Below are 12,208 nucleotides of genomic sequence, written 5' to 3' on the forward strand. Positions count from 1 at the left end.
AAAAGGCTTTCTCTGGCAAGAAAGTAAGGACTTGTGTTACCTAAATACTGGTAGGTGGTGGCTCCTTGGCTTTCAGGGAGGTGACCTGACCCAGTCAGCTGTTGTTTCTTTTATTTTCCTGTCCGTTGTCCTAACAGGTGCTTGAAATACCAGGAACCGCTTAAATATTTAGCATAACGTTCCTTCCTTGCCTTTGGAAAAAAAAAGCAAAAATAGATTCTGCGGCTGGGGGATTGGGCGGGGGGTGCGGCGAGGAGATTGCAAGATGTCATTGTTTCTGAAAATGGATGATCACATTTGTGAAGATATAAACAGAAGGTTACAGTGTTCCACTCACTCTAAGGAATGTTCATCTTGTACTATTTTCTCTCTTGCAAGGTAAGAAATATGTGTTTCAAGCCTCCCAGTGTGATGATGCCTTTATCATCCACCTTTGCCCGCTTACCTGAACACTTCTGAATCCTATCTTGCCTCAGGGCTGGCCTTTCTGATTGCCCACAATGCAGATGGTGTCACAAGGCGGGGTGTCATTATAGATATGGTGTAAGTGGCTCCGCCTGGGTTTGCTCGATCTGTTGTCAGATGAGGGCACAGACTTTCTCTGCCCCTTGACTGCTGCTGTTTGTAGCTAAATAGTAAAGAAAGGACAGTATCAGAAGACAGGATGAAGCATGCAAACGTTGGCGAATCAGTAGTGAGAGTCCAGCAGAATCCTTCAGTGCATTGCTACATCACGAGAAAGGTTGTATCCAAGCCAACAGATAAAAGGTCCAGCATTGATTTAACATTGCCTGGCAGAGGCCATTTTATGACACTTTTATCATTGGCTAATAGACTTGGTGGTTATGCTGCTATTTAAAGCAAATCAGTCTGGTCTCCCTTTCTGCTGGAGAGCAGTAAAATAAAGCCATAGTTCAAAGGTCATTCAACAAGCAATCCTGGCTGTTAAAGCTGAGATACTTCACATTGCCAAATATTCCTCATATCTGTAAAAGTAAATGTTCACATGAAGAGAACCTACTGACATGTCCTGAGTTTAAAAAAAATGGAAAGGCAGTGTTTCATGGGCAGGATTGGCTGAAGATTTTTTTAAAATGCATTTAATCTTGGTTTAGTTTTCAGTATAAGTAGTTACAAAGTTCAAGTGAGCAAAGAGAATTAGTGTGTGAAATTTGAAGCCTATAGTTTGTGGGTATAAACATGTAAATAAAGTCTCTTTAATACATTGGATATAAGAGTGTGCAGTCTACTGATGGGCTCAAAATTCCTGTTTCTGGCTCTCTGACTTATTTGTCCATCAGATTGTTTAGTTGAATTTTAATTAAGACCCTTGGATAGAGGACAAGTTAAAATATTTATCACTTTCAATTTTGGTAAAGAATATTAGCTGTCTGAATGTGACGGAATCACCCTGCATTCCTCCAAATGATGACAACAACCTTGAGCCTTTGAAATTGTTGGCTTGCATTGCTCAATAAGAGAGCTTGTGAAACTCAAATTGCACAAGACCTCAACTGATGAGGTGTAAGGCAGGATAGTTCTATGTTTCCTGTTCCATTTCTTTTTGCTTCCAAACTCATTGCTAAATGACTTTGAAATACTTGAATAAAATTAAAATGCTCCAGCTGGAAATCTGAAACACACACAGCATTCTCCAGCACTCTGACTTCTAAACATATGGGTTAGCAGCAGGAGAAGACCATTCGGCCCCAAACTAATCCTCCATGTGGATAGCTGCCTTTCATATTTCTGGCTGTGCAAACAACCAACAACTGGAACAGAGAGTCTGGACACACTTATGGGAAGTCATGTGTGCTGTTTCAGGCCCAGGTAACAATAAGGACCCCAGAGCCCAGTATCAGGACAGCCTTGGGCCTCCATTGTTAATGCCGTACTCTTCCTCTACATCAACAGGGCAAACCTCCAGCACTGGTTCCACTGGCATCAGCAGCCTTCAGGTACCTGCTGGGAGAGGGGTGGAGTTAGCCCAGTGTTGGTGGTGGTCGGGTGCTTTGATCACCATGTTGATGGAGCTGCAGTGAGTTGGTTGAGGCAGGAGAGCGAAGGAAGGCCTGCCCCCCTCCCCAACCTTGTGGTTTTTCAGCATAGGCTTCTCAAAATACATGTCTTTAAAAGATGGCTGCCATTGGCAATGTCAGCAAAACTGCTAAAGAATCCTGAGGATGTTGGCGGGGGGGGGTGATGGAGCTACTTGCAGGAAGACCCCATGTCTGATCCACTCACTTTAAAGACATTAGCCTCTGTCTAGCAAGTAAATGGACCTTTGGCCTGTTTCAGCAGGTTCCTGCAGGTTAACACTGGCTGATGTAGCACTAAGATCTAAAGGTGGCAGATTCCATTCGTGCCAGGATCAGATTTTGAGGGAGGGTGGCCCACGTTAAGATAAGGAAATGAAAAGGTTGAAAGTATTTCATTTCCCGAATACTATTCCACGGCATTGGAAGCATAAACCCAACAAGTCAAACTTAACAGTGATGTATTTTCCCCAGGACCACTGGTGGGGAAATACCACTCCACACACCTAGCTCCCACCTATCCAGGCTCCCACAGATATGGCAGTATCATGGAGCAGTGCATCAGAGAGATCTCAAAATAAAACTTAAAAATAAATAGAGGATGGGACTGGGGGTGTGGGCAGCAAGAAGCTGTAAAGGAAATCCAAACCTAAAGGAATTAGAATTGAATTAGTTTTATTGTCACATGAGTACAGTGAAAAGCTTACAAGAAGCCACCTTCTCCACTGCCATCTTGGAGTTGAATTTTCATTGCAGGATCACGAGTCATGGAAAGTTCTTCATGAGCAATAGTTTTCATTTTGGGAAGAAACTGCATAAACATTGGACCGTCTATTTGGGCTGAAGAGGAAGGGGAGGAGGACAGCAAACCAGGAGAGGCTTGTCGACAGTGAGCTGGCAGGCAAGATTGATTGGTGTACCCTGGGCAGTAGGAACTGTGCCATTGAAAGGGCAATGGAAAAAGTGGAGCTCACTTTCTGTGTCAGGTCAGTCAAATGGCAGGGAAGGAAGTAGCAGCTGCTGCAAGCAAATGAAGATTGATGGTCCCCCGAAGGAAGGAGGGATGCAGGAAGGAGCTGTGGGGATGGGATGGGCAGACTCCTGGTAACCCTCAGCTGTCGCTTTCTTAAAGGACTGCAATGTTTCAAAAGGTCGGTTACACGAGAGGACTTCCTGACTACAGCTGTGGTACATCTTCGGGTCAGTGTGAGGCCATTGGAGCTAAGTCAACACTTTATTCAAAGCAACCTGAAAAGAAAAATCACAGAGGGGACAAGAAAGCTGGATTAAATGGAAGGCCTTGCACAAGCTCGTCTGATAGGCAGAGAGAGTTGCCTTATGTGGTTCGATATCAAGTATTGTTTCCTGATGTTCCTGTAAAATGCCTTGGGACTAAATCACAGAATGGTTACAGTTCAGAAGCAGATCATTCAGCCTATACTGTCTGCACTAGCTCTCCAAAATAAGCAGCTCACTAACTACCATTCTCTCTATTTTATCACGTTAAAGGTGTTATATAATTGTAAGGTTTTTTTTGAAGGAATGTTGTGAGTTCTACAGATTGGAAAACAATCCCTACCCTGTAATGTATCAGAGGGTTAGGTTTGCATTTGGGTAGACCTTGACTTTGTGTTCCAGGGTTATACAGATGATAGTGAGTTAGCCATTGGTTTTACATCTCTCCCTGGAATTTTCTTCCTGTTAGTCCATTATAAATGTTAATCGAGGGACATGCAAAGTGGGCTATCATCCATTTTACCCTGTCACATAAAGTCAAGATCTACCATACTGAGTCTCTTCACCGCTCCCTGCTGTTGGCTGCTGGCAGGAACAGTTATTGGTGCCTGCGCGTACATTGCTGAAGAACTTAGTCACACTCTTTCATCGAGACTGGCATATCAGCATTAGGAAGAGGTGCATCTGTATGCCAGGGAGGAGTCATCAGATTCAGTATTGAAAGTTGGTGAGATGAAGGAAAAGGAATCTGGAGTCCTTCCTTTGAATCTAATGTTTTCTTTCTGGTTTGGGGCCCATAAATATCTCAGAAAACTCTGCAGCAATAATTTAGAAGCCTTTTCTTTTTCAATGATGCAATGACAGTTGTACCCTAGATGGTCATAAATCATCTTATCTGGCATATTGGTAGCTTCCCTACCAATGGTGCAGAAACTGTGTTCAAGTCCCCATCAGGACTTGTTGGCTATGGAAGAAATGTTCATGATGTGGATCAACAGCCTGCAAATCTTTCCCTGGAGGGAAACAAAGGTACACAAAGATACCTGAACAGCAAGAAGTCAAGAGCATGGCCACTACTGGGGGAAGTGGGACAACACACAACAGGTTAATAACATCAGAAAGTGCTGGAGAAGCTCAACAGATCTGGGAGCATCTGTAAGAGAGAAATAGAGTGAATATTTTAGGTGCAATTTGTTTCTTCCTCAGAACTTTAACTTTCTTTTAACTTATAGTGATTCACATAGTTGCAGAGTATATTCCTGAAAATCTTTGTATTGGGTCGTTCTGGAAAGGGATGATGATCTCAGTAGCTAGGTGTCATAGTGAACCCACTGGGTGGCAGGGGTTGGTCGCAGCCTGCAAAACTGAGTGACTGCACCAGAAACAATTGGGAGATGGGAAAACAGAGGAGAAAATCAGTCATTGCCCCTCCTTAGCAAGATTAATGAGTTGAAGCTGGTTTGCCATTTTTTTTGTCAATGTTCCTTACCAAAAATAAGAGATCTTCCTGAACTATTTCAAAAATAGAGCTTTGTACGTACATGGAGGCAGAAAGAAAAAAAATTATGCAGGACTTTTGAGCAACAATGGCTCTAATTAGATGGTTTAATCCAGCAGAGGTGTGATGGACTGAATGGCTACTTTCTCTGATTCCACATGTATCACCTGTATCAGGTTTCTTTTGTTTTCGTAAAATATTTATCAAGATTGCCCACTTTGTAATAGTTGTGTTTGCAAGCTAGATGAATTTCTATGAACTGAAGTTCTGATTAACAAGCAATGGCCGTTGTAATGGGAACATTGTAATTAAATAATGCTGCTTCTCCTCAAATGCCAGGCCCAGGTGGTGAAAGTTAAGTGTTGTGTCATTCAGATAATGTCCTGTAAATAATTTTGCTTAGACTTCCATCCTGTCTTTCCACACTCGTCTCTCTGTTACAAAGCTGCGGAGAGACACTGTCCAGACTATACATGCAAAGTAGCAGCTCGGCCCATGCACTGTCTCTTGTTACTCAAAATAAACTTGCTGCTGGATCCTTCGGCTGAACCTTTCAGCACAATACAGTGTTGATTGGAAATGTGGCAGAGAACTGGAAAGTGCTTTGGTTTGGAAATCGGTAAAAGGACAAGCTATGCAGTCTGGCAAAACCCTGTTTTGTGATCCAGCCAAGGAAGACAGTAGGTTTCTAAAGTAGGGCTGAACAAGTAGGGCTGGCCTGGAGCCAGACTATTTTCAATGAAGCAGTCTCGAACAAGAAAATACATCATATAATTCACCCTGTGCCAATTAATAGATGAGGGAAGAACAGGGCTGAAATTGGCAGCATCCCCTCTCTCCAGTAAAGAAAACTTAATTTCCCACTCATGAAAAAGAGACTAATGTACAGTCATGTGATTTTGGAACATAAACAGACCATTCAGCCTCTCGAGGCTGCACTCTGATTCATTAAGACCATGGTTGAATTGACTGTGGCCTTAATTTCACTTTCTTGCCTACTCCCTATATCCATTGTAGCCCTGTTAGCCAAGAATGCATGTACTTGCACCTTAAAATTATCCAATGACTTCCAAGGACTAATTCATCCTCGTTTTCCTTCTAACATACCCCCTCATCCCACCAATCAGTGAGGAATTCCTCTTTATCTGCTTCTAACATCCTTTTTGAAATAAGGGGATAAAAACTCTGCACAGTATTCTGACATGGTCTCATCAATAACTTATGCAGCAAAACACCCCTACTCTTATATTCAATTCCCCTTGCAATAAGCAGGAACATTCATTTGCCTTTCTAAATCACTTGCTATACCTATACCCCCTAACCATTTATGATTCATACACCTGGATACCCAGTTCTCTCTGTACCTCAGTGTTCTTCAATAACATTTTAATTATTTTATTTTTCCAACCAAAGTGGCACCCACAGATTCCATATTACTCTATCTGCCATATTTTTGTCCAATCACTAAACATAGCTATATCCATTAACAGTCTCCTTATGCTTTCTTTACAACTTCCTTTCCTACTTATGTTTGTGTCATCAAAGTCATTATTATAGATTATAAATAATTTGGGCTTCAGCATTGATCACTGTGGCACATCACTTGTTACATCTTGCCAATGAAAAAAATAACCCATTTATGTTTATCCTCTGTTTACTATTCGACAATGAATCATTCTATCCATCTCAATATGTTACTCCCACACAGGTGTATCCCAACATTTCAAGCGCACAATAACTTTCTGAATTTAAGTGTAACTGAGGATTTGCCCTGGAGAATGACAGAGTATCGAGCTTATTTTCAGTGCTATATCAAACTAAAACAAGTATATAAAATTATTTATTTTTGTCCTCTACTCACCAGATTTCAGTGTGAGACCTCTTACCTGCCAGTGCCATGAAGTCTGGGTTGTAGTTTGAGTCTGCTGGTTGTATACAGTGCCATCAAAAGGCTATCTGTGAGCTGGGTGGGTATGATACTTGAATTTGATTCTCTTCATTTTGCTGTCTCACAGGGAATGTGGATTCAATGTAAGCTTCCATTTTAAAAACACAGGATGGTAGGAGTGGGCATTTCTACTCTTTTTGCAAGTCCTCAATAATTACTGTCCCTCCATCAGACTTTCCGTTTAATATCATTTTGCGTAGTAACCAATTCCACTTCTGTAAATCAAACATCTGATGGAATTTGGTAGCCAAGCCACCAGGGTCTACTTGAGGAATGAATTTGAGACAAACTTGACAATTTGTTCCATCACATCGAATTCCTGAAACCACCTGTTGGCATCCTCAGCTAACTTCCTCAGGTGTGCACACACGATTTTGGGGTGGAGCCATTTTTGTTTGTCTTTGATTTCTCTCAGTACATTCTCCAGATTCAGGAAGTGTTGCAGTGTTTTGTTTTTAATTGGGAGGTCCACAAATCTAGTTTCAATTTAAATACACTGGCCATATGTGCTAAGACTCTATCCTTTCCCTGCAGTTCACCGTTCAGCTCGTTCAATTTTGACCTAAGCTGAGAGACCACGCTTTGTGTGTCAGCTCACTGCACACTTCATTCTTTGATTTAAGAAAAGTGACGATTCCAAGTATCAGATCTGAAAGAATTTGCAAGACCTTCTCTAGACGGAAACACGTCACATCAGCATGGAGGATTAGTTTACCATAGGTAGCACTGCATCTGCCAAGTAAGGATTTAAACAAGCAGGGCTGAAGTCCCCTTGCTCAAATTGAGTTTACAATCTTGACAACAATTTTCATACATGAGAAAAGTCCATAACTTTACTTGCAAATGCTTGCTAGTGGATTATACTGTGATAATTGACAAAAGAGGGGAAATCAGGATTATTTGTGCAAAATGCAATGAAAGGCACATTTGCACCAAGCACCATCACTTGTAATGAAAACCAGTTTCTTGACTGGAATGTTTTTGTCAAGTACGTAACTTCTGAATTTGTTGTAGATACCCTCACCCCTTTGTTCTCTCTTTAAGGAGCAAAAGGGTGAGAAGATCCTCTTTAGTTAGGATGCCCTTAAAACTATGCACACAAAAACAATCAGCTGGGCTGTGTTAGTCATGTCGATGGATTCATCAATCTACAGGGAGAACCATTCAAAGTCCTTAGTCCTACTCTAGTTGCTGAAAGACATCTTCAAAGATTCCACGTCTTGTTACTTTGAAAGAATCAGCAGACATGCTCTGGATTGCTTTTATTACTCTTTGTTCTTAAAGTATTGAATAAAGAGTCTGTCATTGTTTCTTTAATCACTTTACCTTCTGTTTCGTGCTTGCCAGAAGATAGCAAAGTGAAACGTTTTGCTGCTGCTTCAGAAAAACATGACAATTGAGCTTTCAAAATAGCCTTCAGCAAGTCCACTTTCTTTACCCGAACCATATATTCAAGAGAAAACTATCCTCAAATTTACTGTTATATGCATTGTTATGTGTATTGTTTATGCAACCTCTGGTTGGCTTTTGTTGTTCGGATATTGGATGTGGGTGTGGCAGCATTCCCTGTAATTTCTCTTCATCCTGCATCGACCTATTCGATAAACAGCTGAACAAAAAGAAATGCAGCTCTAGTGAGACCAGGCAAAAGCGCAGGACCAGCTGAGCTGCTCTTGCAGAGAATCTGCATGGACATGACCTGCTGAATCATCTTCTATGTTTCTAATACTGTAACATACTGGCTTCACACAGCAATTCCTAGCATATTTCTTATTCATTCGTTTCCATTGCCCCTACAAAACATACTTTGCTCTGCAATGATAGTCCATCTGGACCAAACTGAAACTCACAGCAACAAGCTGGAACAGTCTATTAACAGTAGCACCTGATTGACATATGGCCCGGGAATGTGGATGGGCAGTGAGGCCGACCATCAGAGACTCTGCAATCAACCCGTCAATGACAATGTACGTGTAGGAGACTACTCTTTCAAGTGGTACCTTGTTAAATGCCTACTCAAAATCTAAGTACACCATGCTCACGGGTTGCCCTTCATCTCCTACGCTGTTTTCTGAGCAAAGACTTCATATCAAGATGATTGTGATACCACATTTTCAAAGATACATCATTTTCACCCAAAACCAATTTTTTTACACTTTGAAAGTGTTGTAAGGGAGTATATGTTGGCTGAGTATTTGACAGATAATGGAAACTTAGCAACCCTGGGCATCCTATGCTGATGCCAGTTATAATGTTTGCTTCAGGCCAGCAAAGTCAACAGTGGGAAGCTTCCAAACTGGGACCTTCGATATGTTTTGTGATTGACCTAGCAGGGCAACAGGAAGCTTTTGGGATCTTTATTGCCATCTTTTAGAAGTTAAAGTAGCTGCTGTATTGGTGCAGTTCTTTATTGAAAATAACAGAGCCCTGTTTACGGTCCACCCTGTCTGGAGATGAGATGGTACAATCTTCCATTAAAGGTAGAGCTCTCCCCACCTGGAACCTTCTGATGACAGCTTTTGCAATTCTGAACTTGCTGAAAGACGTATAGTCCTAGTTGTAGTTTGTACAGTGATCAAAGCTTAGTTAGTGCTGCAGAGGGACTGAAGTTGAATGTTATATAGATTGTACCTGTTGAGTCTAAGCCAAAATTGGTGTTTGGAATAGGGTTCATGTCTGTGTTAGATCTGAAGAGGGGGAAGAGAATGAGGAGATAAATGTATACAATGAGACGGATGAGTATATAGTAAGTAGAATATATCTGCAGTGGGCTAATAGTGATCATACTTTTCAGGATAATGGTGGTCACAGATTGAAGCAAAATTGTGAACAGTATTATGAAGCAGGCCTCAGTATGAAATCATGAACACCGTCCAAACAGCAAACGCACTGGCCAATTTGTTGCTGTTACACACCAATAACCACATAAGAAATCATGGCCTAACAAAGCAGGGTCTGAGGTATCATCTTACATTTCCTAGGGCAGCCTGAATGAAGCTCAGTTTTGTAATGAGTGTTTCAGGAGCCCGTCCATTCTCTGATCTTCAATAGAAGCTTTGTTTTAGCCAAGCAATACTCACCTGTCATATCTGTCACAGGTTTAATTCATCACGGCTGCTGCTCAAAAGCTACGTTGATGGTATTGGGGAATCCCTCTTATAAGATTAATGATCAAAAGAGCTTGCAGGTTAAATTAGATAAAGAAAGCAAGGAAGTGAGCAACAGCCTTACTCTGAATCACTAACTGATTGTACACAGGTTTAATCTTGGAAGACAGTCCTTTTTGGGGGACTTTGGTGTTTCCATCCTGTTCATGCTGGGAGGTTTGCCAAGTGGACTTATTTTTAAATGTAGGTACTGAAGGTGCTATATAAATACAACATATTGTTGTGATTGCTGATTGCTGATATACCAGAGGCCCTGTTGCAGTGTCCATGGAAATGCAGAGGACCTAGTCTCCTTGAGTTTCTTTTTTGAAACACTTATATAGTACTATATTTATGAGCCCACATCTTTGTAATTGTGCAGAACTTTTGGTCTCCTAGGGTTCAGGGTGTTTATGACAAGTGAGTACACCTCATGGAGGAAGACCTATTGCTATCTTACAGCACAGTAAATGACCATTCAGTCAGCCCTGCCTCCCTTTGAAAGAGCTATCCAATTCAGAACTGAGCCACCGCTTATTTTCTCACATCTTCCTAAATTAGCCCACTAGAGTCGTAGAGTCATAGAGCTGTATAGTTTGGAATCAGACGCTTTGGTCAAACTCATCCATGCCAACCAAATGTCCTAAATTAATCTAGTCCCGTTTGCCAGCACTTGGCCCATATCCTTCTAACCCTTCCTATTCATATACCCATCCAGATGCCTTTTAAATGTTGTAATTGTACCAGCCTCCACCACTTCCTCTGGTAGTTCATTGCATACACGTACCACCCTCTGTGTGAAAACATTGCCCCGCAGATCTCTTTTCAATCTTTCCTCTCTCACCATAAACCTACACCCTCTAGGTTTGGAATCATATACCATGTGGAAAAAGCCTTGGCTGTTCACCCTATCCACTCTCCGGATGATTTTATAAACTTCTATAAGGTTACCCCTCAGACTGGACAAGGCCCTGCATGATTTTGGTGCCTCCTATTAACTAACATGCTTACCCATTAGATTTCACATGAAAAGTAACCAATTGGGAAAGCTTCCATAATCGTCACCAGTTATTAAATTGCTGGCTTTTGGTGGTTATAATTTGGGAGCCCTGTATGAACATTTGCTTTGAGACCCCTACATTTTACTCAGCACTTACACTACATAATAACCCCCTTAATCTGTTGTTACATCCATATAGGTACAGTGGTTAAAAATATGCTTGCTGCAGGTAATTAAAAATAGCTGACTCAATGCTGAGGAATTGTTTGTTGACCCTTTTCTGAGTTAACTCCATCCCCTGATTAGCTTTAGTCGAGCTCTTAATTCCAGAGTAGAAGAAGAAAGTTGAGCGTTGAATTCCTCACGCCCACAGAGGAAGCAGTAGAGCCCCTCCCTTTCCCCTTTTTCACTGCAGCAAGAACGTCCCATGGTCATCACAGTCTACAAAGCAACATAGCAAACTACGATTGTCATGGTTTCCATTTTATCAGAAAGAAAAAAAATTGTCCTTTCTCATTGTGGTTGACCAACTCAGAACAGTCAAGAAGAAAAACAGTCGGCACCAGTGCAGATCAAAGTTCCCTGCACAGAGAGATGATGGAGGAGGACACAAACATCTTAGCTACATCAGTGGCAAGCTGCTCATATCCAAACCATTGCCACCAGAACTGGGAGCTGTTGATTTAAACATATTTATAATATTTCAGTGTGCGTTGCATTTTCACATGCACTCGATACCACATTTGCACAAAAGGAAGCAGGAGTAGGCTATTCAGCCCGTCAAGCCTTCTGCTGTTTGATAAGATTGTGGCAGACCTGGCTGTGATCTCAGCTTCGCGTTCTTGTCTGATGCCCAGAACGCTCTTGCCTGTCAAAAGACATTTGTTTACCATGAGATTTATCACGTTTCATTGATTCAGGCCTTAAAATTGAATCAGAACAAGAAATTATTTTTATCGTGGACAGGATTTGGGTGTGGGTGTGGTGGGGATATAGGTGGTCACAGAGCCATGGTAGTCTAATCGTACATCCTAGCTGCCTTGTGCTTGTTCCGATCGCGCTCAGCGCTCCTCAGAGCTGGCAGTGAAGCATGCCAAGCATGTGTCAGGTAAATCCCCTAATACAATCTATTCTTCAAGTATTCCTTGGCCGGCAGCCAAGCCAAATACTTCTACAAGCGCTTCACTTCACTCCACCTGTCGGCCATTCAGAGGTCTCTCTCTCTCTCTCTCTCTCTCTGCCCACAATCTCTCTCTCAGCAATGAGGTGAAACTGTCCCCAGTGTCCTGCCAGCAGCACTCTCTCCCAAGTTAGACTTTGCCATAATTAAAATGGTTCAGAGAA

The 12,208-nt window shown here is 41.8% G+C and overlaps 1 long non-coding RNA gene across 1 annotated transcript in view; it reads right to left on the reverse strand.

Annotated features, from left to right (window-relative positions):
• The window catches only part of LOC122548416 (uncharacterized), a 31,278-nt gene that overhangs the window by 8,465 nt on the left and 10,605 nt on the right, over window positions 1-12,208 (reverse strand). Inside the window, exon 3 of the long non-coding RNA XR_006311230.2 lies at window positions 446-628. This is a non-coding gene — a long non-coding RNA (uncharacterized LOC122548416). The remainder of the gene's footprint in view (window positions 1-445; window positions 629-12,208) is intronic.

The sequence above is a fragment of the Chiloscyllium plagiosum genome, unplaced genomic scaffold, assembly GCF_037043375.1.
Source record: "Chiloscyllium plagiosum isolate Xiang-an unplaced genomic scaffold, Cpla_swu_hap1 HiC_scaffold_3, whole genome shotgun sequence".
Classification (NCBI taxonomy): domain Eukaryota; kingdom Metazoa; phylum Chordata; class Chondrichthyes; order Orectolobiformes; family Hemiscylliidae; genus Chiloscyllium; species Chiloscyllium plagiosum.